Source organism: Lepisosteus oculatus, chromosome 3 (assembly GCF_040954835.1).
Source record: "Lepisosteus oculatus isolate fLepOcu1 chromosome 3, fLepOcu1.hap2, whole genome shotgun sequence".
NCBI classification, from domain to species: domain Eukaryota; kingdom Metazoa; phylum Chordata; class Actinopteri; order Semionotiformes; family Lepisosteidae; genus Lepisosteus; species Lepisosteus oculatus.
The window spans coordinates 61,805,039-61,811,248 of NC_090698.1; positions in this window are offsets into that span (position 1 = coordinate 61,805,039).

Below are 6,210 nucleotides of genomic sequence, written 5' to 3' on the forward strand. Positions count from 1 at the left end.
TTATTTTGTTACAGAAATGAAAAAAAAAACCTGTGAAGAGCAAAATGTAATATTAAAAATTATTATTTTTGTTGGCAAAGCTGTTGCTCAGGATTTGTTATTTCTCAGCAATAAAGTTGTGCTCTTACAACCATTTCGCTGATCTAACCTCTTTATCAAGGTTTAAATGCTAACTTTAAATGCATGAACATTGTGTGGGGAAAAAATTTCAACATTGAAGAAACACATGGCTTATTAGTTTTGACAAGACTACAATTTGAAAGTTCAGTTGAACGGATAATGCTGTTTCTATTTTTTTTATGAGTTATACTGTAGGTACATTAAATGCATACACCTTTGTCTGAACTCTATGTTGCCAACACTTCTCAAGCTAATTACATTATTCCTTACAGATATTGATAAAAGTGTTTTGCTATAAATTGCATTATTTAGGAGCCTCTCTTGACTGATAACAGGACCCTCAGCACTGTTTAGTTAGACACAAGTGAAACACACTCAGCTTGACTTCTGGTCCTTAACCCGATTCTATTCCATTAATTAATTAATATGGGAAAAGCTGCTTTAAATTGCATGGGAAAAGGTTATGCACTTACGATGATCCTGAGCTGTCCATATTTTCATTGTTCTTCTATATTTGTTTTCCTACACGTCTCAACTTTCTGGTGCCTAACCCTGATGTATACTGGTAGCTGAGATCACCCTTATCTATGTACAGTACATACAGTATGTGTTGTGTAAAATATTTGTTTATTTACAGTATATGACTCTTACACACAGTTTTAATGATCTCAGTAGCAAAGAGTTGCAGGGAACTTGGCTTGGACATCACTGCTTGGAACCTGGAGTAAGAGTTCAGCCCTGCCCCTGGGTGACTAAGATATGGATTAGGCAAAAATTTTGATTTACTGCTTTATGAACTGTTGTTATGAAACAGTATTGATTAATTTTGCTGTCGTTAATGATATTGCATCTTCTGCACTTGTTACCGCCAGTGCTCTTCCATTCATCCAGTTCTGAGAGAGATGGTTTGTGTTGCTGCTGTAGTTTGGTACTAGATCCCTTCCCCTTGTGAATAGGTCACTGGTGTACGTTTTCTGAAAATAAACAGAGCTACACATGACATGAACCTCCTTCCATAAAGAATGTTTGATCTATTCTCTTCATAGTATTGCATACCACTGGGAACACTTTAAACTCTACAATATTTTAATAATTTATCTAATATTGAAAATCTTCATGCTATTTCAAATCTTGATCAGTATGTGCTCCTCTTTTTCAATCACATTCCCCTGCATCTGGTCAAATTCTATAATACACTCTAGTATCCTTGCAGGAAAAAAGAAAATGATTCTTATCATGATTCTTGGTTTGCCCCAGCTCTAGATGATATGGATCACCATATTGTTTTTCTCACTGTACTGTAGTCGAGGTGTAACTACAGTGTAATAAATGGTTAGCTCTTAAAGGACTCTCCAGCAACACTGTACAGTATACTTCTTCAGATTTGAGAGGAGTGCCTAATGATGGAAGGCCAGTGTAATTTTCCACAGATCCCGCACATTTCCATTCTCTTCAAATTGACTAAACCAGACTAAAATAGTGTCATCGGTCAATGCATCATGAAAACCAAATATTTGGGCTGGATCTAAATTTGGAAAATGTATCTTCCTATCACAGAGAAAATATATCTTCCTACTACTTTTTTGAAAATATCTGTGCTCTTCACTTCCCACTTAAGAAATGATTGAAAAAATCAACCTGATTTTAACGTTCCAGTTTCTTCTCAGATGCTTTTATAGGTTTTTAAAATTCAGCCGTGGCAATTCACGTAGACATAAATGTGTATTAAGTTAGCTATTGCTCTCTTTTTCACAATCTACAAGTGTGAGGTCAACCCTGTGTTTAAAAAAAATGTCCTGTTCAGCTGTGAAATTGCTATTGCTGGTGTGTCACAGGACATTTCAGATGTTTGTTTGGGTACCATTCCAGCTGCTTATGAGGAATGTAGAGTTTGTAAATGTGTTCAGAGTTTGTAAAGATCTCTTTCAATTACAGATATAAAACTTTAGGAAAGAAACTTCCTGCTAGCTACCTAAAATGTTTTAATCTACTTAACAGTATGACAAATGAGGAACGAAGGGACTTTAGAACACACCAGACAGAAGGAATGAATAAGAGCAGTGATGAATGAATGAGACTTCAAAATAAAAAAGAAAAGAGCCCTAAAACCAGGACAAATGGTGGAAAAAGAGTATGACGTAAAATAGAGGAGCATGCCAAAATAACAACAAAAAGAAATGCTAGTAGATGGGGAAGCTGTATTCTCCAGAAAGGATAACAGAACAGAGGAAAACAACTGCACACAAAAGAGAATCTGGAATCTCTGCTGATACCAAAAGGGGGACATTCACTGCCATTAGCATTAGGGGATTATAATGTCAAATGCAAATAGAGGTTTACAAGAGTAAGGCCATTCAAGTAAAAATGGATATTGACACAGGATTAACTGCCAATTACTAAAGCTCTAATCAAGAAAAACTAAAAAAAACCCATTTACATCAACCTCAGAAATGCTGCTAGAAAAATGCTAGAAATGATTCTGTGAAAATAATGTAAAACAATCAAAAATATACACATGTATGTGGTCTCATAATGTGTTTTTTGGGGGGACGTTAATGGATTTAAGAAGCAGATTTCAAATATCCTGTTCCTGTTTTGCATTGGCAGCCTTCCTTTCCTTTCATGACTTAAGAAGGACTTTTTTGAATGACAGAGTCTTGTTACAAAACCCCATGGTTTGTGGCAAGTTGCCACCTCCATTGAGCAGAAGTACTCTTGTTCATTGATTTGCAATTTCCTCTTCCTCCGCAAGGATTCGGTTTAGCATTAAATTATCTAGATTCCTACGTTTATTCCAGAAGTCAGGGTTTTATATTTTTATTGCCTGTAGCGTTCATGGATTTCATGGCCCTTTAATATTTGCGTAGACTTTAAGTGTGTGTAAAGTCCCCCTCACCACAGTACTACAGAAGTATTGCAGCGGATGTTCCTAACAACATGTTTGTTATAACAAATACAGGCTACCCTATTCCTGCTGATCTTGGCATAGGAATAAAAACCACAAGTGGCCAGATGTGTGCTAAACCTTACTTAATTACTTAACAGGCTTCTAATTTTGTTTCAGACCTCAGTAAAGCTACATTTTCAGGATTATTATTTTTAGTGAGGATGTGAGTCAAAGTGCTGCAGGGGCCTGTTTTGTAGTGCAAGATGTAGTGCAAATTTTATTTTAGTGCTGTTTGTTTCATTTAAAGCTAAACTGTCTGAGGATAACCATGCCTTTTATAATAGTACTCTCTTTTGTTGCTGTAACTCAGATGCACCTTTGACAACATAACGTACCAAGCCTCAGTAGACTTGTGGTCTGCTCACGAGCTCAGTACTGTATGCTCACTTAGTTTTAAACAGAAGGGTACAGAGAGACAAACAGTAGACACATGCCATATTGTGCTTTGATATCTGGAAGAAACATCCCACCTGTCACGATATTAGTTCCCCCTCCTTAAGGGTGCTCCAGCCCTATCACTCAAGACTTCATTCTCTGCACCTGTTTCCCATTCCCTGCCCACCTTAAAAGCCAGGCGCTGACGCTCTTCCGGGCTCTGCATCTGATTTCCATATCGTGCGAGTCCGGGACCAGGAAGCGCCTGGTCCCGTTAAGGTTTTAACCTCCGTTCCCGTTCCTGTTCCCCGTCCGCCGGTTCCGACCCGGCCTTCGTGGTTTTAATTCTTGTTCTGATGGATCTCCTGGTTTTGGACTTACCTTCGTGTTTTGGATACTCTATGGATTACTCTTTGGGATTGTTCGCCTCGGCCACACCTCCCCCGTGCACCAGCGCACCTTGGACACGCCCCCCTGTCTTCAGCCCCGTTTTCCTGCATGACGTTTCCCCAGTGTTCCCCCACTTCGTCGGATTGTGTCGTCCGCATAGGGTCCGGAAAGAACTGTTCGTTACACCACCTTCTAAAAAACTTACTTTACAACTGGCTTGAATTCAAGGTCATACAGCGACTTCCAAGAATCCTTTTGAAATCCCATCTCATTTGATTTATATTGTATTATCCTGAGTATTTTTTAAAATTTAGAATCTTAAATTTTGGAGGATTCAAGAATGTGGAAATGCCTAGTGAATATAACTTCACTATTCCATTATAATTCTGATTTCTAACTATAGCGCTTAACGTAACTTTAAAAGCACTGTTGTTAAAGCAGGAGAGAAAAGTTTATTGACAGAAAAAACTAAGTTTAGAATTTTCAGGTGATACAGGGAACAATGTGTAAAAGGAAAAGCAGGGGGAGACAGCATTATGTATAGTGAAAATAGTAAAATCTGGAAGCTGGAATGTAAGGATCCAACAGAGTTTTTTTTATTCCAAAATAGGATAATACTGTACATAAACTTAAAATGTTAATTGTTTGTGATGGATTTTGTTCCATATACAGGAATGTCCCCCGTGTCAACCCAAACCAATCGTAAATGACTAAAATCAGCAGCTAAAAACAATCCTGAAATTCCAAAGGTTCTGTTGCATTGGGGTCCCCAGCTATTTACCATATTTCTAATTTGAAATATTATAGGAACGCAGAGTTAAATATATAAATAAAACAAAATAGTGTTAAGGATTTTGGACTTGATACAGGAAGAGTATGAGAGTACTCATACTCAAATCAAATTTCTTTCACCCAAATTAAAAAAGTTAGAAGAATTAAATATTTAAAATAATTCTAGAGTATTTGCAAAATAGTATTGCTGATAAGTGTTTGTTATTAGTTTGATTCTGAATACATTTTGAAAGGTGTATATGTATATTTAATTAAGTCAACAATTGAACTGTAATGTTAAAGTCCAAAAAAATAATATATTTACTATTATTCCAAGAATTAATGTGTAGATGCATGGAAACTTATCATTACCATCTGTCAGAACACAGTTGATTGTTTTACAGCTTCACTTCATAGCTTTTACTCCCATTATATGGCTATTTTTCTCATTTAAAATCTTCAGCTGAAAATGACATAATGAAAAGAAGTCACGTAATTTTAGATCATCTCATTACAGGTTTTGTTTAGAGCAAGCCAAGAGTCTTTCAGAACAGGTGAATATCTGCAGATGTTATTCAGAGGGAAGTGTATTTCCTTTATACAGTACAATAAAAGTGCGAGGTGACATCTGTTGGTTAAGTAAAGAAACTACATTTTTCAACAGAATGGAGTTTACTAATCCAACCAACGGGAATATGACATTTTTAAATTTGGTCATTGCAAGCCCCTGCAGGCTTCTTGCATTGTGAAGTAAAGAGTAAAAAGTTTTACGAATGTTTAGCTTTCCATATAGGCTTAGTGATCATTGTGCTGTTCGTGCTAGTAGCCAGCTAAGAAAGTGAGGGTGGTGGAATCATTTGTACAGTAGAAATACAAACATGAATGGAGTAAACGTGTCTATTAAAGCTAGCCTACACCTGTTTAAAGTTCTCATTAAAGCTAGCTGTCACAATGCAATGTGATAATATCGACACATAAATATTCTGATACATGTAAAACTCTGCATATTTTGTGACAAAAAAATCTTTTCCATCACAGCATTTAGAGGCTTTAGAACATATTTCCAGCACATGATTTTATATCCAGATAAAGTACAGTAGATAACTGAATGAATAGAAAATGACTAGTAGATGAAGGAAGGATTAAGGTACAGCACATTCCCCAAATACAGCAAAGATTATCTATGTACGATTCAAAGTGACGTGGAGTACAACTGACTGAAGTGGAGGCAGTGAGGCTGGACTACGAATAGGAAAGTGTGGGAGAGAAGATCAACAACTAGAACAACTGAAAGATATCCTTGGAAAATACATAATGCATTGCTTAATGTAAAGGTGTTTGACAATGGAAAATGTTTTTCAGAAAATTAAAAAATATCTGTACAGTGAGCTCACAATTTATGGGGGGATTAGGGATTTTGACTCGTGCCTAAAGACGCTTTGTGTAGTCACATTTTTCCTTATAACCCTTATGAAAACCCCTACTTTCCTCTAACTCTAATTCAAGATATTAAAGATAAGCATAAAAACAGTAAATAAAAGTACAAATGAAAATCAGCTTCGCAGATTTGTTTCTCATGTTTTTTTATCACACAAATGCTGGATTCA